The sequence below is a fragment of the Myxocyprinus asiaticus genome, chromosome 34 (genome assembly GCF_019703515.2).
Source record: "Myxocyprinus asiaticus isolate MX2 ecotype Aquarium Trade chromosome 34, UBuf_Myxa_2, whole genome shotgun sequence".
Classification (NCBI taxonomy): Eukaryota; Metazoa; Chordata; class Actinopteri; order Cypriniformes; family Catostomidae; genus Myxocyprinus; species Myxocyprinus asiaticus.
In genome coordinates, this window is record NC_059377.1 from 30,319,908 (window position 1) to 30,344,492 (window position 24,585).

General features: G+C 42.8%; 1 protein-coding gene across 3 annotated transcripts in view; it reads left to right on the top strand.

Annotated features, from left to right (window-relative positions):
• LOC127424920 (ephrin type-A receptor 7-like) overlaps positions 1-24,585 on the top strand; it is a 190,429-nt gene that overhangs the window by 63,667 nt on the left and 102,177 nt on the right. The window lies entirely within an intron of this gene.

Consider the following 24,585-nt stretch of genomic DNA (forward strand, 5'->3'; position numbering starts at 1 on the left):
AAAATTAAAAAAAACCTGCACTAGATGGAGTACATTGATCATTGTGCCACATCTGCCACTGTTTTGCGAAGAATCTTGCGCATGAGCACCATGTTTTATGACAACCATTAGCCGTCATAATTAAAAACAGCTTGGTTACTGATGTAACCTCTGTTCCCTGATGGAGGGAATGAGATGTTGTGTCGATGTAGTGACACTAGGGGTTCGATCTTGAGAGCCCCAATCACCTTTGCTTAAAATAGAAAAGGCCAATGAGAATTGGTGAGTGGAATTTGCATGCCACTCTCTCCCCCCGGACATACGGGTATAAAAGGAGATTTTTATATGTGAGCGTCCACCACTCATTCAGATTTATGCCGAGGAGCCGATAGAGAGTCCCGGCCATGTCAGCGGCTGGTTCAGTGCCGCGGCAGGAGGGACACAGGGAACAGAGGTTACATCAGTAACCAAGACGTTCCCTGTCTGTCACTCACTCGATGTTGTGTCGATGTAGTGACACTAGGGGTTCCTATAGGAAACGCCGCAGGCACTGAAATGTGTCACGAGGTACGGAAGAGTGGACACGGGCAAGCTGCTGCGTGCCACACAGCGAGCGCTCAACCACGTCGTGACCTTCCAGCGGGTTAGGTAAGGCGTCTCCCTAGTCCCATTTAAGGGGGGAGGAGGCACTTACCCAAGTAGGCTACAGGCGGTGCCTTTCCGGATTTGCAGTTAAGAAATTTCCTGCCAAGCACTTTCTAGAATAGCACTGGGAAGTGCTCTTCCCTCTCCAGGAAGGAGAACACTACAGAGACCACATCCTACCGGAGGGAGGTTAACATGTGGAGAATACCTCACATGGATTTACCAACGGGGAAGTTCACATATGGAATGATACCACCGGAGGACCTTATCTACAGAGAGGGTACACAGCCACAGTGGCCGAGGCAGAGAAAGCTCTGGTGAGGGAAAACACAGGGTTCACCTAAGGGGAAACCAAACAGTGGAAACTCATCATACGGGATTACCAAGGGGGAATCACCATGCATGGAGCACTGAGCCAGAGCACACAGGCTCACCTGAAAAGGGGCATACCACAAGTACTGGGCCTGGTGTCGTTACTCCTCTGCCGAGTTCGTCACCGAACAGTGCTTAAGAATTAAAGAGGCGTCTGGGGTTCACCAGATACGGGGAACAGTTGTGGACAAAAAGGCACACATTATCACCTTTTGAAAAAGGGGCCCAACCAGCCGCTAGGTCTACCTGCTGTTACTGCGTAACACTCGGGTCGAAACCGGGTCTATGCGTAGGTTATAAAACCTCGCAAAGGTATTGGGTGGAGCCCAACCCGCAGCTCTGCATATGTCTGCTAGAGAGGTCCCTCTTGCCAGTGCCCAGGAGGACGCAACACCTCTAGTGGAGTGCGCCCAGTCTCCCAAGGGGCACGGCAACTCCTGAGATTGGTGTGCAGGAGAAATGGCATCCACAATCCAATGGGCTAGCCTTTGCTTGGAGACAGCTTTCCCCTTCTGCTATCCTCCAAAATAGACAAAAGCTGCTCCGAGCATCTAAAGCTCTGCGTACGGTCCAGATAGATTGGCAGGGCGCGAACTGGACACAGCAACGACAAGGCCGGGTCTTCCTCCTCTGAAGGGAGTGCTTGCAGGTTCACCACCTGGTCCCAAAAAAGGAGTGGTGGAAACTTTGGGCACGTAACCGGGCCGGGGTCTCAAGGTCACGTGAGAGTGTGCCGGCCCAAACTCGAGGCATTCGCTGGTAAACGAGATCGCCTACTGGTCCCCCACCCTCTTGATGGAAGTGAGCGCCACCAGGAGGGCCGTCTTCAGAGACAAAGTACTGAGCTTGGCCTGCTCCAGGGGCTCAAAGGGGGCTCTCTGTAGGGCAGGTAGGACCACAGAGAGATCCCAAGAGGGAATCAGATGCGGTCTAGGAGGATTCAACTTCCTCACACCCTTGAGGAATCTGTTGATCAGGTCGCACTGTCGTGAGGGCCTCCCGTCCAGTGAGTCGTGGTAAGCTGCTATGGCAACCACGTACACTTCCAAGGTAGCGGGAGACAGCCGTCTCTCCAGCCCTTCTTGAAGGAAAGACAGCACAGACCTGACGGCACATCTCTGTGTGTCTTCCCCACGGGAAGAACACCAGTTCGCGAAGAGACGCCACTTCAAGGCATACAGCCACCTCATAGAGGGGGCTCTGTCCTGAGTTACCTCTAATAGTTACCACCCGCTAGGTACTGCGCAATGAACAGGACTTGCTGCTCGTCCTCCCTGACTTTGCACAGAGTCTGTGCAATGAGGCTCACTGGAGGAGACGTATACTTGCGCGGCCCCCGAGGCCAGCTGTGCGCCAAGGCACCCGTGCCGAGGGGAGCCTCAGACAGGGAGTACCAAAGGGGGCAGTGAGAGAACTTTTGGGAGGCGAACAGGTCTACCTGCGCCTTCCTGAATCTCTCCCAAATCAGCTGGACTACGTGTGGGTGGAGTCCCCACTCCCCATGGAGTGTTACCTGCTGTGAGAGCGCGTCCGCTGTACTTAAGACTTCAATGCCTGCTGACCTCAGAGGAGGCGGCGGCGGGTGAGTTGCGACATGCGACTCGAGCGTATGCAGCCTTGGCGGTTTATGTACGCTACGGTTGCTGTGTTGTTGGTCCGGACCAACACATGCTTCCTTGAATCAACGGCCGAAGCCTCCGCAGGGCCAGCAATACTGCCAGCAACTCTAAGCAGTTGATGCTCTGCCAAAGGAGTCGCGGCCCTGTCCAGAGCCCCGAGACTGCCTGCCCGTTGCACACGGCACCCCAGCCCGAGTTCGAGGCATCTGTCGTGACCACGACGCGCCTTGAGACCTGATCTAGGGGAACACCTGCCCGTAGAAATGTCAGGTATGACCAAGGGCTGAAAGTCTGTAGCCAGTGCTGAAGCAGTCTCATATGCATCAAACCGAGGGGGAGAACTGCCGCCGAGGATGGCATATGTCCCAGGAGCCTCTGAAATTGTTTCACTGGCACCGCTACCTTCTGCCTGAAGGTCTTCACTGACAATACCGAGAAAAGAGATGCTCTGCACAGGGGAGAGTTTGCTCTTCTCCCAGTTGACCTAAAGCCCGAGTCGGTCAAGGTGCTGAAGCACAAGGTCCCTGTGCGCACACAATAGATCTCGCGAGTGAGCTAGTATTAGCCAGACATAGAGATAATTGAGAATGCGAAGACGCGAGGGGACAGGGACAGAACGAAGGGGAGGACCTTGTACTGGTATGCTCATCCCCAGGATGCGCTTCTGTGTTAAAATCTTGAACAGAAGCCTGTGTAAATCTTTGTTCAAAGCACGCAGGTCCAAGATTGGGCGCGACCCTCCCCCTCTCTTGGGCACGATTAAAATAAGGACTGGACTTACCGTGACCAGTCAGGGTGGTTCGCGGCAAGGCAGAGCAGGCACCCCACCTGAAAGACAGCCCACGGGGGACGTGCTGCACCGCAAGCCAGCAACGGTGGCCAGTGACTGGGGTGGGCGAGCGACCCCAGAGACCAGCACACTTACCTGTTTGCCGACTGTCTCTCGACGGAGAACGAGGGGAATGGGAGGTACACTCGTTCACCTGATTGACCGGAAAGACTTCCAGCGCCTGGCCGTCGTGAGTGCGCTGACCCAGGGAATGAGGAAACTGCTGTTATTCTGACCAGGTGGGCACTCGGCTTTATAATACTTACCATGCGCTGGCCCAGGGGCGATGGTGGGGCTGGAGAGTTCAACCGGGCCAGACCGGTCAGAGTCAGTCGCCTCATCCCTGGGTTGCCCGTGCCAGGGCCGCCTCGAAGCCCATCCGGGGTTCTTGGGGGCCAGCTGATGGGCAGGTGTAGCCAACTTCCCACAGGAGGATCTTCTTCTCTGAGGTTGGCATATGGGCTCCGATGGTACGGGAGCCGGGGCCGACACTGCAGGGGAATGGCTCTGGTGAGAAGCAGATGGGGCGCGAGACTTCAGAGGCCTGAAGGTGGCCGAGTCGTGCCACGGAAAGATGTGCTTAATCGCCTCGGTCTGCTTCCTCACCGTCAAGAACTGATGGGCAAAATCCTCCACGGTGTCGCCAAAAAGACCCCCTTGGGAGAAGGGCGCATCGAGAAAGCGGACTTTCTCGGCGTCACTCATCTCCGCAAGGTTGAGCCACAGGTGCCGCTCTTGGACCACAAGAGTGGACATTGTCCGGCCCAGGGCGTGCGCTGTGACTTTCATCGCCCGTAAGACGAGGTCTACCCTCGTGCAGATCTTTCAGCGCCTTGGCCTGGTGGATCTGCAGGATGGCCATGGTGTGCAGGGCGGAAGCGGCTTGACCTGTGGCCTTGTAAGCCTTCGTCATTAATGAGGAGTAGAACTTACAGGCCTTGTAAGGGAGCCTTGGTCAGTCGCGCCAGGTGGCTGCACCCTGCGGGCATAAATGCACCACTACGGTGCACTCTACCTGTGGGAGCTCGACATATCTCTTAGCCGCTCCGCCGTCGAGGGTAGTTAGGATGGATGAGCCCACAAAGCATGTACAGGCAGAAAAAGGTGCCTTCCATGACTTCGTTAGCTCCTCGTGCACTTCCGGGAAGAAAGGCACTGGGGCGGGGCGTGGATGTGAGTCACGCTCCAAGCCCAGAAACCAATCATCCAGCCGCGAACGCTCAGGGCAGGGTGGAGGGTTCCACTTCAGCCCGATGTTCACAGCCGCCCGGGCAAGCACGGCTGCCATCTCAACGTCCGCCTCATCCTGTGCTCTATCGCCCGTGGGCAGGAGCTCAGAAGATTCGTCTGCTTCTGACAGCAGAAGCCCATCCTCCAATGCTGCGACCGAAAGCTCATACTCGTTGCGAGCCACGAACGACACATGAAATCCGCCCTGATGTGGACCACCTGTATCGCTCGACAGCTCTTCTGGATAGAATGAGCGTGCTGGGGGATGGGAGGTCCACGGGGGTTGAGCCGGCGAAAACGCTCCCATATCCACATCCAGATTGCCTGCGGTGCTTGCCGACCCGGCCGGCTGAGCATCAGCCCAGGGCGGAGCGGGTTGGGGAGCAGCCGCGGTGGCTCCTTGCTTCATGAAGAAGGAAGTGAGCCGTGACCGCAACATCGAACATAACCCTTCCACGAAAGCTGCCTTGGCGTGCTGGTGCTCCAAGCACTCGAGACAGATTTCATGGCTGTCCAGAGGGGAGAGATAACGGCCACATCCAGTAGCGCAAACGCAGAAGGACATCTTTAAAAAAGACGGCAAGCGTTTGCGTGAGCTCTTTTAGAAGGAAATATACTCTTTTGAATATACTCTTTTTAGCACCCGAGGACTGAAGCGCCCAGGGGAAGCACAACAATCGACCGTGCGAGGGTGAACTCTGATATGCGCTGTAAAATCCAGCAGCGCAAGCGAAAGGTGAGAGGACGAACACAAGCATGCATTTGGCTCCAAAGAAAAAACCTGAATGAGTGGTGCACGCCATCTCCTTTTATACCCGTATGTCCGGGGGCGGAGAGTGGCATGCAAATTCCACTCGCCAATTCTCATTGGCCTTTTCTATTTTAAGCAAAGGTGATTGGGGCTCTCAAGATTGAACCCCTAGTGTCACTACATCGACACCACGTCGAGTGAGTGACATACAGGGAACTATGTCCATAATTTTGACATAAAAAAAAAAGCAAGAACCTCTTAACTGGTACACTGCCTGGCCAAAAAAAAAGTTGCATACTCTAATATTTCGTTGGATTGCCTTTAGCTTTGATTATGCCGTGAATTCGTTGTGGCATTGTTTCGACAACCTCATGCAACATCACAAAAAAATTTCCGTCCAGAGTTGCTTTCATTTTTGGTTGAGATCTTGTATTGATGACGGGAGAGTCGAACTACCCCGTAAAGTTTTGTAAAGCACATCCCAAAGACTTTCAATGCGGTTAGGGACAGGACTCTGTGGTGGCCAATTCATATGTGAAAATGATTCCTCATGATCCCTGAATGACTCTTTCACAGTTTGAGCCTGATGAATCTTGGCATTGTCGCCCTGGAATATGCCTGTGCCGTCAGGAAAGAAAAAATCCATTGATGAGATAACCTGGTCATTCAGTACATTCAACGTTGCTGAGCCTAGACCTGACCAATTGAAGCAACCCCAGATCATAACACTGCCTTTTTTTTTTGGCCAGGCAATATATTTGCCTGTGCGGCTTTAGAGAGAGAGAGGAGAGCTCTCGTAGCCTTTTGTGAGTGAGAAAATGACACTCTTAATGCAAAAATAATTAACGTGCCATATTTTTAAGAGTTCTTTGCATATGAGGTTAGATGAATTTGAGAATTCTGATGGTAGGCTACTGTACAAGTTCATAAGTTTGGATGTTAGATCAGCTTTCACTCGCACCAGTGCGACCAAATAATTTTCCACATTCGCACACAGTAATTTTCCCTCGCAAATGGGCCGTAAGGCAGTGCAGGAGATACATGATGAGTAGGGGGCAGTCTTTCAAAGAAAAAAATCTAGGCTTTTGGACAGCTTTTGTTTATTTCATTATATACTATATATATTAATGAGGTGCTAAAATGTAGAGATTTAAAAATAAAGTGCTTAAGCAGAGTTAAGAACCAGAGTTTTTGTTGTTTTTTTTTTCCACCTTTTGTACTGTATTTTTTAGCTTTACCTAATATAAAGTTACTGTATACTATTATTGTACTTACTACTGCTTGCTGGTTCAGCTGATCTTTTCAACCATGAAGCTTGCCAGACCGATCCTGTGCGAGATCGCATGATGGGTGAAAAGGCGTGTTTTTAAAGGCCACATTAGTATGATTTCTTCTTTCATAACTGAGATGTCAGCTGTTTTTGAATGTTTCCAAGAAGAAATGTCCCATGAGAGCCACACACACTTGCATGCACATATCTATCATTATAAATATTATAAAGGAGTTCAGTTAAGGATTCTTGAACTGCCACCAAGCAGAAAGCAGAGGGGAGTATTCCTGCTCTCTGAAAATCTGCTCATTTTGCACTCTTCTGCACTATTCTACTTCATTTTGTTGTATTAAGCAGTGGGCACACTAGGCTTTGAGCACGCAAAACTATTTCAAAAAACGCAGTGGACCAGGATATGATGTCATGTGCAAGGGCTTCAGGATTTAATAAATAATAAATAACAAATAAAAAAATATTCAAAATGTTAGAATATACAGTCTACTCACTTTCCAGCAACAATAAAAACACACAGCTTTAAAATATCTCTACTTTGAATCGAGCCAAAGGTCAGTGTTGGATATTCCGATCTTCTGTTGGTCACATGTCTTTAAATGCTGAATGCACTTCATAGCCGAGTACAGCGTATAGTGTACGTACACAATTTAGTCCAGCAGATGAGTGAAGCTGACTCGTACTACTGGGCTGACCCCAGAACAGCTTTATATGACTCAGAGATCACCATCACTGAGTGCTGCGGTCCTTCCTGAGTGCAATTATGAAAGAGGGTCTAAATCGCACTTAACTGTTTGCAGGATCAGGCCCATTAATCTTTTATTTATCAAAGCCGGTGTGGCTTTTAATCCTGTAAACCTGGTGTGTGACAATGTGAGCCTGCATTTGAGCCCATGTGTGTATTTGTTGCATAATTCATGTGCTTAACTGAGTGGTTGTCCTGGTCTGCTCCATAACTGATCTCCGGTTACCTGAAGGTACCTGGCATTTATCTAAGACCATAGTTGGAGGCTTGATCTTATGGTCTCAGTTTTGAGACCCCTTCGAGACCACATAAATGTGGCCTTGGCCTCAGCTTACATATAATACAGTGGGGAGAGAGTACATTGCAAATGTGGGGTTCAAATTTTATTTAAACCTATAAATAAATTTTAATTGGAAATATTTCAGATTTAGCACTATATCTAGGTAACTAATAAATTAAGCACATATGTGACATTGACCAAGTTTATAGGTCAGATTTTCTTGCTTCCGTTGAAGCACGCACCAAATCATGCTGGCATAACATGGATCATCAGTTCAAACTTCTGGAGTCCATGTCAGTTAGAGTTCATGTTGTCATTAGAAATTATTTTTCACTCATTGTTATGCTGATAATAATAATAAAAACAATATGATGATAATGTAATTTGTAATAAATACAATTTATATTAATTTAGAAAAATGCAAAAAGGAATAATTTTCACTAGTGATTTCAGACTTTTGGACCACATTTTATGTTTTTAGTCAAAGTTCACCATATTTATTTTTTAGGAAGATTCTATTTGCACCCTAGTGCAAATACAAATGGATACTATTTACTCCCCTAATTAAATACTATCTGTATAGGGGCAACACTGCAGGGTGTTTGTGTCTAACCTAACACTTACCTTCTTCTACAAAAATTAACCATGGTATTACTACAGTAACCATAGTATCACCATGGTATTTTATAGTAAAATCATAGTAACCACAAAATTAAACATGGTTACTATATTAACACCATATTACTGTACTAAAACTATTGTTAATTGCATCAAATCTATGATTTCCACCAAAAAAACATGGTTCATACCATATTGCTATAGTAAAACTACCTTTTATGTATTATAATAAGTAGTATTAAAGAAACTATTAAGCGAAGAGACCAGAAGCAGAATGGGAAAAAAAAGAGTGTGACAAACGCGTAACAGTGTTACGGCCCACACCACTGCAGCGATGCTCACAATGCAGTTTGATGTAAATTTCACTGTTTCCAAAAGATTGTTAGGGTGCAAATAGCTGCACTGTGAGTGCAAATTGTCACTTCGAATGTAAAAGGATTCTTGGAAAATTTTTAAACAGATTATAGATAAAGAGAAGTGATTTGATCATTGAGTGTTCAAAATGAATTCAACATTTTCTGTATTACAGTTCATTAAAATGGCTTAGGTCTTGGTCTGGATCAGGGCATCAAGGGAGTCTAGTCTAAGTCTTAGGGGATCTGGTTTTGTTTGCGTCTTGGAGTTTCTGGTGTTGACTTGATGTCTACGAGTCTCTTTGCCACCCTCCTTTGCTGCTCGTCAAGCTAATAGTGTGATTCATTCAGTGATCCGGGGCCTGTGTTTTCACTCCTGCCTCAGGAATCAAACTCCAGTGTGTTTACAGATCCGCCACCTGTGCTGCGAGACTTGCCGCTGTAGTCTTATCATCCCACGGTGTCAAAATGGGTTTTCCTTGTTCTCTGTGCTGAGGATCTACCGCCTGGCAGTTCTCCTGGCACTCGCTTGCCTTTGTATTTTGTAGTCGTTTGCTGCGTGTCAACCCTTCCCCTCCGAATGGAGCCGATGACATTTCCGACTGCACCTGCGTCCCTCCGTAAGTATTTTTGGTTTCTCTCTCTCTTTCTCTCTCTCATATATTTTAGGTCATATGTGCACACACTTGCGTGTGCCCACTCACACACAATACCCAGACATAATGGCAGTAAAAGGGGTTTAACAGTTGCTCTGTCTCCCTGTTTTCGCTCTATCCATTCGTCTTACTTTCTCACTTTATTTCCATCTTCATTTCACACTTTGATGAGGGGCTATCCATGAAATTAATCTTTTGAATAATACGTTGTTCACTTCTTATTTATGTGTCAACTGTAAAGTGATTTATTTAAAGGGGTTATATTTAATACATTTGTTGCATTTTTATAGCATTTTTTTCCCCTTGAAGTCAACTTCATTTTGAACTGTGTAATCAAATATGCAAGATTGGAGGGGACTGAATGTATTCGGTTAAAATAGGTTATTGAAATACCCATATTGACCAATTACTATTTTTTATATTGTCTACTTTTTGGTGGTTATGGCCCTGTTAATCTTTAATAGTTCATATAAAAGTATGCTTTATGTAAAAGTATTCTGTAAAAGTGTTTGTGTAAAAGTATACTTTTACGTATTTAATAAAAGTATGAAATTAGTTTTCGATGTTTCAGCATCTCTCAAATTTTGCCACTATACCTTTTAAGACTTCTACGTGTAAATGTTTGACATCTTCATGTTTGACTAACCTTTGCAGACTGACATAGTCTTTTACTCTGTCATTCATCAAGGCATAGGCCAAGTTTCTGAATATGTATTGAGATATAAACATAAACAGTCATGTCAATTTAGCTGATTGTTGTGACATAACCTGGAGTCGTTTTTGTTCCTTAAGTCCCCGATATTCTTCCGATGAAATTGAAGAATGAATGGGTGTGACGACATTTAGAACAAAATCTAGCCAAAAAGGTGTTTTTGCGTTCATTTTGGTGGTTCGTAACCGCTCACATTTGTTTTTTGTTTTTTTTTTGGAAAACATCTTAGCGCCTGCTAAACACCATCTTGCAGCCATTGGTCCACATTATCAGAAGGTGTGACAAGAAGCTCCACCTACTTTGAGGCCGACAACTAATGTTTATGTTGTGCAGTCAGTCAAGATCAGTCAACATGAACATACCAGTGTGCAGTTATTAGTGAAGTGGTGCAAATTTCCATACATCCTATGATCGTTTGTGTAGAGAAATTTTCCAAGAACATGTCATGTGATTTTTCTTTTTTTTTTTAATTGGTCTACAAAAGGAATCAAATCTACCGAAAAACTCTACCCAAGTACCCATTCATTCATGTATCATCTGCAGCGAAAGCCATTCACATATCTGCCCAAAGTAAGATATGCCTATCATTGTTCTTTTGCCCATTAACACTCTTTTATATGCCCATTTTTGCAGTAGTATCAGTCAGGACTGGTACTGGTTGAATGGTTCGAGGAACGAAAACGAAAATCTAAACGAAATTTTTAGCAGAACTTAACCAAAAACTGGAACAAAGTGATTTTCAATTGTTCCGGAGTGAAAACGTTATTTTTAAATGTTGGTAACCAGTTATAACCGATTAATTTTGTTCTGATAATTTTTACATAAAACCAAAGGCCAAAAGTTTTATCATAGTAAAGTTTGTGAACTACACCATTTCATGTTTCCCAAAAAAATGAAACACGTGCTTTGGTCCTGAAAGAAACTGCTGCATCACACAGTTATTTGCATAATTGCCCGTTGTGGCTGTTGAATTCTCTGAATGAAGACCCTTCTAACAACTATGTATAATTTCTACTGTACATATGCACGGCTAATCCAGATACAAGGAAAACATTATTAGTGGTAAAAAGTACATTTTCAAGTCTTCACTGAATTATTGTTAGATATGATGCATTAATACAGATTTGATGCTGCCGGGGTTTGACTCAGAAGCAGGTCTGTAAATAAAATTATACTTAACTGTTAATTAAATGCTTGTTATAATTTCTGTGCCGATAAATCCACCACACAGAATTTTTTTTATTTTTATTTTCGCTTATTTTGGTGATGCAAATGGCTAATTTTGGGCTTGTTTTTCCAGACCATGTAGCTTGTTTCACATGCAAGGTCTGGCAACACTGCACCCACCCCTTATAGCGCAGAGTATTGTCATTTTAAAAAGAATGTTATTAACCGTTCTTTTATTTTGTTCTAACCAGTAACCTTTTGGAAAGGAGGCTGCAGAACTTCTGAACCGGAATGAAAAAATACAGTTTTTGCTCAGAACGAACCAAAATGAAAACATTTCGTTTTTAGTCCCTGGTATCAGTGTCATAATAAATTACAATAACGGAGTGTAATCGGTGCATATTATGGTCGTGTAGCGTATTAGTGCATAATCTGTTTCATATCATGAATTCAGAATGTAAACAAGACAAATGCCGCATTTCTACTGCATATATATTACTTTAAATCTTCACCGAGTGGTTAAAACTTCTTTTACTGACCTCATGCGAATTCTACTTATAGAAAGAGGCATAAAGTAATTGATAACACCTCATATTTAAATGTACCTTTAAACGCCTCCCACAGTGGTGTGGTGGGTTTCTGAATGTTCGCAAACAGTATACCATTGCTTGGCTCTTTCGAACTTCTTTTTGTCCCTGAATGAAAAACTCAGAAGAGCTTCTCCTGAAGTAAATTTGGGCCATTGGTCTCAGGGAGGAAGTTTTGCATTGTGAATATTAGATAATGTCTACATAGTACATCAGACTCTTATTTTGAAAGCAAATCTAATTTTTCATGATAATGTCCCCTTTAATATGAAACAGTTGGGGGATTTTATAGTTTTACCATAGACACACACTCATACACACTTAATTTATGCATGTTTGACTTTTACACAACGCACTGGGAAATAAAGGTCTTTACAAGCACACACACTCACACCTTCATTCATCCTTGCATACCATTACAAGATAGTAAATATTATGTCTTCAAATACACTCACACTCTTAATCATGTCCAGTGTGAGGTTATCCAGATGGATGATTGCATTCTCTGGGGACTAATGATCTTCATGGCTCCCATGGTGAGGCTAAATCTCTCTGGCTTTACAAGGAGCCGCAATCAGTCCTTGGCCGGCTGTTAAAGTAACCAGGCAGAACAACTCTGTTCTGCTCTCAGCCTCAGCTCGGCTCTTAAAGTTTAATTACACACAATTGATGGCTGACTGGAGATCTGTGCTTTACCCTGACCATACATGATCTTGCTTCAATTTTACAGTTGACCTTAGATTTGGAATTCCCTTTGGTTCAGCCGTGTCTTCTGTATTGCACTCGTAGCCGAGAGCTGATCTCATATCAGGTGCCTGAATGGATCACTCGTGCTCTGCCTACAAAACCAAAATGGGTTAAACCTTACCAGGAGCCAGGTATCTCTCATGGCTGACTGATAAAAGAGACAGTCCAGAGATCACAAATTGAAAACCGTCTCTCTCTCAAGACCCTTGAATAATTGTATTTATTTATATTTATTTTTTTTGGATGTCTTGTGACTGATGATATTGTCAGTGGGCATGTAAATGCACTTAATTTACATGCCCAATTTTAGAAACCTGGCCCTGGATCAGTGGTGCTTGACAGGGAGCTTTTTTAAAATGCTGTGGAGCTCTGAGCACCAGTGGGACCCTGGGTACAGGGGATAAACCCTAAGGGGAATCGGGCCACACTGAACTGCCCTGGGGAAAAAAGACCAGACCACTACTGGGAATACAGTGGTGTTGTGCAGCTGTCTGAAAGATTTGTGTCAGCTTGAGTGTGTGTGTACATATGTTTTATGCCAGTGAATGACTGTGATGTCATACCATATTTAAATGCATTTCATTTTGTAATATGTTCCGTTACTCTGAATGACTGCACCAGTGGTGAGGTGCCCATGTTTGTGTGTGAGGGTATACAATAGGGCCCTCGGGGGCCCTGCAGATGCTATGATCGGTCATTGGAGGTTCCCCTCCATAAGCACCAGCATTAATAACAATCAAAACAGAGGCTGGGCCGAGTGCGCTTCTGCACGTGTAGTTATGTGAGTGCAGAATTCAATTACGCTGCAGGGAGTGGAGAGAGACTGTCATGACTGCCAGGGTGACATCTCATTTGCAGTGAATCATGGGATGGAACAGAACAGGGGCAACTCCCTCTCTTAAACTCAGTTACTTTGTGTTTGCTTGTCAGATCGTTGTGTTTTCCTGTCTCTCTGTCACTCTCTTTTTTCACCATCCATTCCATTGTTTAGTGTAATGTCTGTTATTCTTAGTGATAGTTTTCCTGACAAAGATCTTGACCAAATGTAGTGCTGGAATGAAGTTAAGGGAATATTTAGGGTTTTAATACAAATTAAGCTCAATCTACAGCATTTATGGCATAATGTTGATTACCACAAAAATTAATTTAGACTTATATGTAGACTTATAATATAGTCCATTTATGACAACATAATACCGTAAACCCTTAAACCCTAAAACAAGCATAAAAAAGGCGATTAAACAACTTTACAGCTGAAATAATATGCACATTTTAACAGGAAAATTAATGCTTTTATAAAATAAGCTTCACATTTCTATCTTTAATCCATCCAAAAAATGGCCCCATTGTAAGTGCCTCACTGTAACCTTAAGTGGTTTAATCAGTTTTTGGTGAAAACAGACTAAAAAATAACTGCTCTTTCACTATACATCTTGCCATTGCAGTCTCTAGGCACGATCATGATTTAAAGCTCGATTACGCTTTCTAGTGCTTGACGCATATGCAGAGCACTAGACTGAGCTAGGACGTGAAATCGAGCTTGAAATCATGATCGCCAAGGAGACTGCTGATGTCAAGATTTATAGTGAAATTCTTTTAATATTTTGGTCTTCTCACCCAAAACCGATTGGATCGCTTCAGAAGCCATGTATTAAACCACTGGAGTCTTATGGATTACTTTTATGCTGTCTTTATTAGGGCTGTCGATACAATCATATCAGTGTATCGTGATACTTTTTCTCATGATATTGTATTGATACTTTTTGGATCCATGTATCGATATTTATTTTAAACTGTTTGTTTATTCATATTATGTAAACACACAACAATGTTGGCACACTGTTACATTCAAATCAATTTAATGAGCTCACCATGAGACAAAAACATGTTTCGAGCTACATGCTCTACATCAGACATCAGTATATAACTGAATTATACCCATATGAATTGGAATTGAAATTGATTCTTAATCTAATTAAATTATGATATCGTGATGTATCGCAATATATCGAATCGTGACGTGTATAGCAATACGTATCGTATCTTTAAGGTGACGTGATACCCAGACCAAGTCTTTGTGTTTTTGGAGCTTTAAAGTTTTGGTCACCGTTCACTTGCATTGTATGGATCAACAGAGCTGAGATATTCTTCTAAAAATATTTGTTTGTGATCAGCAGAAGAAAGAAAGTCAAACACATCTGGGATGGCATGAGGGTGACTGAATGACGAGAGAATTTATATTTGTGGGTGAACTATTCCTTTAATGATTCAATATCGTATAGACTAAATGAATCCCGATTTAGTCTAGAGACTAGACTATCAATGCCAGGAGAGAGTTGATCAAATTATTTCCTTTCATCCTCTCTCTGTCCCTATCTCTCTCTCTCGCTCTCATTTTCTCAATATCATACATCCGTTTCTCTCTAACATACTCTGAAGGTTCTACACTTGACATGGCTGTTTAAAAATGCAGTGAGCGTGCCCAGGCCACCTGTGAGGATACAGATGAGGCACCAATTAAAGTTTTAATGAGGGCTGTGTCTGTTCTTCTGATTAGTATGTCCCACCCCATCCACCTCAGCCTAGCGCCGGCCCATACAATATTCATACTGGTATTACAGTACAACTAATTTTCATAAGCAGTTCCTCAGGCCAATGGGCTCTGCACATATGCGCCATGTATTTTAGCGCAGCAGTGTTGCAGCTTTCGGAGATAAATAGAGTGCAATGGGGGTTTATTGCAGAGTGGCTCTCAGGTTAATGCCAGGAATGAATGAAACATGCAGCTTTTGTCTTTGTGTATGCTGCTTGGTATTTAGGAGATGAGCCACAAGGGAAAATTTGTGACTTTAGAATTTTTGCCAAAAGCAGTCTACATTTGCCATCATTTGCTCTTGCACAGGCTGTGTCTGAAAGCTGAAAAATGCTATCTTCATAGGCAGTATACTGAGGTAGGAAGGCAATAAGACATCCAAATTATGTGTTTTCTGTCTACTACTACTACTACAGATTTTGTCAGAATTTAATTATGACCGAAATCGGGTCCTTATGAGACCGTCTTTGGTTCAAATTCAGAGAATACGGAGTGTGAAAATTGCGTATGAGTCTAACATCTTTAGTGTTTCACAGATGAAAAGTCAAAAAGGTATGGAACAACATGAGTGTGAGTAAATTATTTTTTTATTAAAAAAATTCTGTGAGCTTCAACCAATAATGATAATTTTGCACTGATCTGGTTCCACTTCGGCCCACCCGGCAATAATCCCATTTGTATCGTAGCACACTCATTTTAATTGCACTCTCAGAACCTCTAGGTTTATGTGCCCATAAACCCTCTCGTTCCACGAGAGACGGACTTCAGATGCCAGGGGAATGAATTTAATGTGACACCTAGGAGGCAAGGAACAAATTCAGTGTGACACTGGCGATAAGGGTCAGAAGGGGGAACACTGGTCAGTCGTGCCAACGCCGGAATGCATTACGCGCAGAAGCGACTGTCAGCCTGAATGTGTGTGTACATATGTACATCGGTGACCTTCAGGAGAGACATTTGCATATTATTAGGAGGCAAAGGTGTGTGTGTGTTTGTGCATAACTGAGCCTCTGTGTTTGTCTTAGTGTGAGAAGGGCTTTAGTGTGGTGAAATGTCTCTGAACCCCCTCCCCAAACCTCACGATCTCATTTCCAATTCCTGGATAGATGCTCTATGCAGATTACCCCAGTAATGCGGTTATCTCGCACACACACGCACAAAGACACACACACACACACACAGAGTCTTTGTTGTCTCTTTGAATGCCAAAGTCTGGTTTTGGAATGAGTTTTGGGATGAGCCGATCCCTACTGAGAAACTGTTTTTTATCGAAATGTATTTCACTGCACTCTCTCTCTCTCCCTCTCGCTGTTTCTCACAAATACACTCTCTCTCTCTCTCGCTGTTTCTCACAAATACTCTCTCTCTCTCTCTCTCTCTCTCTCTCTCTCTCTCTCTCTCTCTCTCTCTCTCTTACACTCACTCACACACACACACAGAAAATTGGATGGCCCTTCAGTCTCTCTCTAATAGGATTGAGGTAAAGGCTAAAGGAAGTGGCTGCGTGTAAGCTCTGGCCTAATGTGATTGAAGCATTGTAAGGTTGATAGAAATGAATATGCGATGAACAAAATTATCTTGGGGGAAAGGGCGGGAGTTAGGGGTGTGGTTAGGATGGCACTTGAAGAACGTTATTGCCCATCAGCTCCATCTTTATTATTCATGCTCGGGTTCAGCTACCCAACCCAAGCCCAATGGGGCCTGACAAATTTGTGGACTTTCTGCCTGTGTTCGGGTCAGTTTTTCTTGTATAACTTTGGGTTTGTGTAGGGTTTTGATTCATTGCTTAGAACTCTTATGGAGAATTTTATGAAATCTCTATGGAAAAAAAAAGAATGGATAAAATACTTGCAGAACTAAGACGGCTGAAAAAAGTGCCCTGGGTGGGCACTTTGTGCTCAATAGCCCTTTATAGAGACTTGCCAACCTCCAATTTAATCACTGTGTTTGTGAATGCCACTTTAGTGATGCACACTCATATGCTTTACATGTCTTTTAAATTGGCTGCAATGGCTAGGTAACTTCATTGATTGTATGTCTGCAGAAGTCCTTGTCAGTAGAGATTTTGTTCAACTTTGCTCGTTCAACTTGCATTCAGTTGTGTTATCTGTTAACACTGCCATGAAAATTGTTTTCGCTCAGAGGGATTCAAATATATGTTTGTTTTTATTTCTCTCTTTTCTTTACCCGAATGTTCATACATGTTTAATAAATCCTGTTGGAACATGCTCACTATGTGGCACTGAATCCAGCGCAAATCAGGCATTCACTGATGTGAACTGCAGCTAAACACTCAGATCAGATATTCTCAGTGATCGCAGTTCTTATATCTCTCACAGTGTGACACAATCAGATTTCTTGTGCAACAATCATAATTTACAAACACTGCAATAATGGAGAGTGTGATCTGTTCTTATCAGTGAAAGAAAGCATAAATACTAAATGATATGAAGCTGGTTATGACAAAAAGTGTTGGGCTGGCTGGAAACCAAGGCTTTAAAGGAATATTGCATTTCAGCCAAAAATGAAAATTCTGTCATTATTTACTCACCCTCATGTTGTGTCCAAACCAGTATGCTGTTTTTTCTTCTGGTGAACACAGATAATTTTTTGAAGAATCATTCTGCACCTTTTTGAAATCGTCTGTCAAGCTCTAAAAAGGACAAAAATCACCATAAAACACTGTAAAAGTACTTGATACAATGTGTGTGCTAAATTCCATGTCTTCTGAAGCCATACAATAAGTTTGTGTGAGAAACAGATTGAAATTTAAATCATTATACATGATAATCTTGCCCCTTCCCTAAAGCTTGTGTCTAGCTTGCTTTCACTCTCAGAATTCAGTTTCGTGTTTGGTTCTGTACACACATAAGAAACCAAGGCTGTCAATTATGTTGTCATGCCATTTATAAATCTGGACGTGGGCTAGACGCATGCTTCAGCAGAGGGACGATTTTCAGTGAATAACAACATACATTTTAGTTTGTACGTCACACAAACCTATCGGACGCCTTCGGAAGACTTGAAATATAGCGCACAAGCCACGTGGACCACTTTTATGGTGCTTTTTTAAAAAAAAAAAAAAAAAAAAAAAAAAACATTTTTTTTGTGATAAAAAGTTTGACTGCCTGGTTACTATGAACTGTCATTGTATGGCAATAGCTTAATGATTCTTCAAAAATTGTCCACTGACAAAGTAAAAGCATATGGAAGAAAAAATGACCAAATTTCCAGTACTGGCTGCTGTGCATAAACAAAATAGACTGTGACATCAAAAATACTTTGCCAGGGGCGCATTAAGGTACCGCAGGGCCCTGGGGGTCACCGTTTCGTGCCAACAGTGTTGGCGGATTGTTATTTTATGAACGTGCTACATGGACAACTTTTGCTTTTGCACAGTGTCACCTTGTTTATGTCAGCTTTATATGTTTATTTTGCCTCATAGGTGTTATGAGGCAGATGGACTTTCTTTGTTTGAGGATATTAGTGTTTTCCTGTTCTGGGGTGATGGTACAACTCCCTGCTTGAGCTCTCTGTGTGTGTGGGACATCCATTATCCATGGTATGTGTGTGTATGTCAGGTCGATAGGGAGAGCAGCGGGAAGCACACTACTCTGGAGACAAATTGATCCTTTTGTGTGTGTGTGTTTGTGTGAATGCTCCCATTGCCCTGTCTCCAGCACAGCACAATGCCAATTATACTGACACTTTGTCTGGTGTGACCTCACCCATGCTGGCACCATATGTATGCCCAGAGCAGACACTCTACAGGTGGACATTCCCCAAGGGCTCGACAAGTGGACATACTGGAATTCAACTCTCATCCCAGCATGTTTTCATTTCCCCCTTCCATTCTCTGTCTCACTCTCATCCTGTGAGTTCAACTTTTAAAAAGTTCTGATAATTGCGATGTTTAGAGAGTCCAGACAGACAGACAGGAAGGACGATCAATAGACATTGAGAGAAAGAGAGAGAGCGGAGGTTGATGGTACACAATGTGCTTTCAGAGTCAAAATGATGACTGAGTTTACCTCAGAGTCCTGACAGGGATGGTGTTTGTTTTGGGGGTGATGTTGTAATTCCCAGCTTTTTCTTTCTCTGTATCAAACCTTGATTTTTACCCTTTCTCTTCTCTCTCTCCCACTTTCTCTCTCTAGAGGGAAGACTGCAGGTCTGATCATTGTATATTACTCAAAACACAGTTTGCTGCCTCACTGTCTACATATAGTTGTGGCCAAAAATATTGGCACCCTTGGTAAATATGAGAAAAGAAGGCTGTGAAAAATATATCCTTATTGTTTATCCTTTTGGTCTTTCAAAATATTCACAAAAATCTAACCTCAAATAGATATCAAACAATTCCAAACACAACACAAGTTTTATAAAATAACTAATATTTCTGTCAAATATGTGTGACAATTATTGGCACCGTTGTATTCAATAATTTGTGCAACCTCCCTTTGCCAAGATAACAGCTCTGAGACTTCTATAATGCCTAATGAGGTTGGAGAACACATAGCAAGTGATCTGAGACCATTCCTCCATACAGAATCTCTCCAGATCCAATTTTTAGCGTCTTCGTTTATGAACTACCGATTCATGCTTTTCAAGGTCTTATTAAATAGTTCGACTAACCTGTTGGTTTGCGGTTGATAAACGCTGGTGCGAATCGATTTAATGCCTGATAATTCGTACAGTTCGCATAGTGTACGTGACTTGAATGTTGTGCCTTGATCAGTGAGGATTTCCTTTGGAATCCCCACTCGGGAGATAATTTGAAGAGTGCCTCCGCAACACTACGTGCTGAGATGTTGCGTAGAGGCACTGCTTCCGGATATCGCGTTGCGTAGTCCACCAGAACTAATACAAAGCGATGCCCACACGCAGTCCGCTTTAATGGCCCAACGAGGTCCATGCCAGTTCTCTCGAAGAGGACCTCGATCAACGGCAGAGGGCACAAAGGCGCTTTTGGGGTGGCTGGTGGATTCACCAACTGACATTCGCGGCACGCCACACACCATTTGCGTTCGATGCCGTGAATGCCCGACCAAAAAAATACGGGCCATTATACGGTTCAAAGTCTTTTCCTGACCTAAGTGACCAGCCACTGGGTTATAGTGAGCCGCCTGGAAGAGTGTTTCCTGATGGCTCTTTGGTACTAATAGCCGAGTTGTATTTTCTTTTGTCTGAGTGTCCTATGTCACTCGATACAACCGCTCTTTAGAAAAGTATGGGTATGTGAGTGCAACATTAGGCTGGAGCTGCTGACCATCAATTACTTTCACTTGGTCAAAGGCGTGCTTGAGGGACTCATCACGCGACTGCTCCAGAGGGAAATCCCCCTCAGGGAAGCCCCTGAGTATGGGAATTCCCATGACGCGGGGCCGCCATCGACGGCCTCTCCAGCCATAGTGTTGCTCGTCTCGCACACCACGACACCACTTTGCAGGACCCATCCACACACATTGCCCTCAATACATTTTTAAAACCAGGCCAATTGGTTCCCATAATTAGTGGATGGGTGAGGCGTGAATTAACCGCGGCCTCGACTGTATGCCTTTTTCCCCTGAATCGCATCTCAATGGTAACCACCGGTTACTTGTGAATGTCACCATGCACACACCTCACCCTCACCTGTTTATTCTTACCCAATGCCCAGCCTTGCACCAAGCGTTGGTGGATAGAGGTTTGGGAACAACCCGAATCCACCAAAGCTTGATGTGTATCCCCTTTTACTCTTCTCAAGCAAGTCTAGGAAGGCCTCCGGATCATCATCTGGCCCCATCTTCATCAGGGCCATGGATGGGGTGGGCTCCGGGGAGGTCGCAGCACCAGCCCCCTCTCTGGCGATCAAGCTCCGAAGCACCTGCCAGTCCTCCGTTTGTGCCTGGAGTAGGACTTGGAAAAGCTGTTCCTGCTCCAGGCATACCTCCATGAGGGCTTGGTGATTTTGCTGGATGCTGGCGAGGGTCTTGAAGACTTCACCCAGCGGTATGGACTCTCTAGTACACTGTGTGCCATGGCACACTAGTGAGCCGTGAAAGATTGTCAGGTGTGCCGTGGAAAATTATCAAATTCCACAAAACAAATAAATGCATGAAAAAAAAAAAAAATTTCAGGGATCCAAACTCAGCTTTCTGAGACATTCGCCATTTTGAAACCATAATTGGTCACTTTTGTGATTTGTGAAGAGCAATGATTAATGTGCAAATGTGACTGATATTTATACGCGTTAAGGGTCTTTCACATGACTCGCGTCAGCATCATGTGAAAGTGACGCCTATGAAGTGACACCACTTTGGTGTAGTGTTTTTCATACACATGTTTTTGCTTCACCAATAATGTCTTTGAGAGTACTAAGCAACAAGAAATATTTAAAAACTGTCCAAATTTGTGAAGAAACATTGAATGTCTCATAATTTCTTTTAATTAAATATTAACTTATCGTTTACGAATATTAGAGACCCCAGTTATTGAACTAATTTAAATTCACCAAGAAAACGCTTAGACCTAAACATATAAACGAGTCCTTTTATTACTTTTCTGTTATCAAAGCAACTGCAAGCTTTTTTTTTCTCTCTTCCAAATATATGTTTTCAATGTTTATTGTGCACATCTCCCGCGTTTTTTACGTGGCAAACTCATCATGTGGAGAGCAATGCGGTGCTTGACGCTGACGTTGAACGGAGCATTAACGCCTCGACTCAACTCATGTGAAATGCGCTTTACAATGACGAAAGAACATTATTGAAACTCAAAAATATTATTATTTGTCTACTATTGTGGTCTTTTCTGATAAAAGCCATGCTCAGCAGTTTAAATAGGCTACTGTAGGAAAATGGTACCGTAGATCTGCTTTGTGTTTATAATTCTTATACTGAAGTCAGTAGATTTGTAGCCATGCAAGTTTTAATAAAGGAGAAGGTAAGGACGTTATAGAAACTCACTATTATTGTTGTTTTTTGGATGAAAAATCATGCTCAAACTGAAGGAAAACTATAGGTCTGCTTTGTTCTTTTAATGCTTAAACACTATAAAGTCTCCTGGTAGATTTCGGTCATGAAGGACTCAATTATTCACTGACTCACTCATAGCACATAAGACGCTCATATGTCGCCACCTAGTGACATTTTCAGAAGGGGTCACTGAACTAATCAGTTAATAAAATTGAACAAATTTGTGAAACCGAAGCAAGTCTCACCAAAATACTCTTTATTTTGCAGCTAATTCTGCACAATTGTAAACTTAAATAAACTTGAATCATTAAATAGCTGGAATTGGTGGTTTTAGCTTATTTAAAAAAAAATATCCCCAGAAAAAAAGTTCGTGGACCAGTGATTGTCTTACCTTTTTTGCCCCTCATGAGTTTGCATCCCTGTAATTTGTTGTGGCATTGCAAAAACAAATCTACAAATTAGAAAAGAAGCAAATTTGTTGTTTTTTCATTACCCATTTAGCGCTCTTGCCACCTGTGACCTCACACAGCGTAGCCTACCCATGTGACTTGTTTTTATTTTTTTGCATAGCCGAATTTCAAACATTACAAGTAAACACGCTACTAAGACGGACAGAAAACATGGAGTCGTAAAAAGTGTGCCGTGGCAGAAAAAAGGTTGGGGAAACACTGCTCTAGTACCAGATATTTAGAAAAATTATAACGTTAGGAAAACGAAAACCAGTTTTCAAATTAAAACGTATTAGTTTGGACATTTCCTAATGCTTATAGTTGACTCCAATAGAGTTTGAAGTTAAAGTTGCTCAATTGCTTGATACTACAGCACACGCACATAAAATCCTTATTAATTAGATATATGTATTTTTATTTTGTCAGTATTTAATGCTCTATTAGTAATGCACTATGTGGCCAAACGTTTGTGGACACCATGTGTGCTTGAAGAACATTTAATTTTAAGTCATCAGTTCCCCCTTTGCTGCAATAACAGCATCCACTCTTCTGGGAATGCTTTGCACTATACTGTATGTAGTAACATGGCTGTAGGGATTTGCTCCCATTCAGACTAGGGCTGGGTATTGATATAGATTTCCCGATATGATTCTGATTCACTAGCTCTCAGTTCGATTCTGACTTCGATTTTCGATTAACTTATATGGGTATATTTCAGTTATAATGTCCCTTTTGGTTACATATGAAAGAAATGATCTCCCAGCTAATCATGTTAATTAAACAGGGGAACTTCTAACTAGGTACATCACGAAAATATACATTTTACTAATTAAACAGTATTTTATTAGTTTTTCATAATTTTGGTCACATTTTGGCTTTTTAAAATGAATAAATCCATGCATTCAATCAATAAATATGATATTATATTTAATATATTATTTTCTGTCATGTTTATTGTTTAATTGCATAATTTTTACTATTTACAAGTATTTAAATTGATTTGTTGATTATTTGTTTAAATTACATTTAGTCATTTAGCAGACGCTTTTATCCAAAGCAACTTACAAATGAGGAACAAATGCTAAAACACTTGCTAAAACAGTACTGTGTCTTTAACAAACCCAGCATTTCTGTGAAGAGCATTTGTAGATGAGCACATGTTTTTAGGAAGAATTCAGTGTTTATGTTTTGTTGTTTTTGATCAACAACTGAATTTTTGGAACAGAAAGGGTATTAAAAAATACATTATTCAATGAAAAAGGGGTCACATAGATCTTGTCTTGGGACACACATACACACATTACATGGAACAACTTTTACTCTCAACACCACTGAAAGGATCTCACTGCTGAATACACCTCCACTATACTACACAGTCTCTGGTGAGTGAAATCTGAACATTTACCAGTCAGTTGCCAAATATATGCATTTTAGTTGCATAGCACAACATTTGGTTGCTAATGCGACTGATTTCCTCTCATTGAAGTAAAGGGTTGTGCCAGCATTTAAGAATCGATATCATTCAAATGAAGATCACAATGCATCGGAAAATCTATATTTTTACCCATCCTAATTTAGACATGAGCGCCAGTGAGGTCAGGCACAGATGTTAGGCAATGGGGCCTGACTCACAGTTTGCGTTCCATTTTACCCCAAAGATGTTCAATTTGGTTCAAGGTCTGGACTTTTTGCAGGCCAGTCATGATCTTCCACTGCAGAGGAAGTAACCCAGATGAAGTGCACTTGCTTTGAGCACAGGGGCATTGTCATGCTGGAATAGAAATGTGCCACTGTTGCCACAAAATTGGAAGCATACAATCCCTTGGAATGCCATTGTATGGAGTAGCATTGTGATTTGTTTTCACTGGATTCAATGGACTAATCAAACCCTTTAATTAGAAAGGGGTGTCTACACCTTATCTGCTTATGATATATGCCATGCTGCCCTGTGATTTTGGCATAAATGAGGGCTCTCCACCTTTTTTCCATCTTCCTTTTGGAACTACCTTCACTTT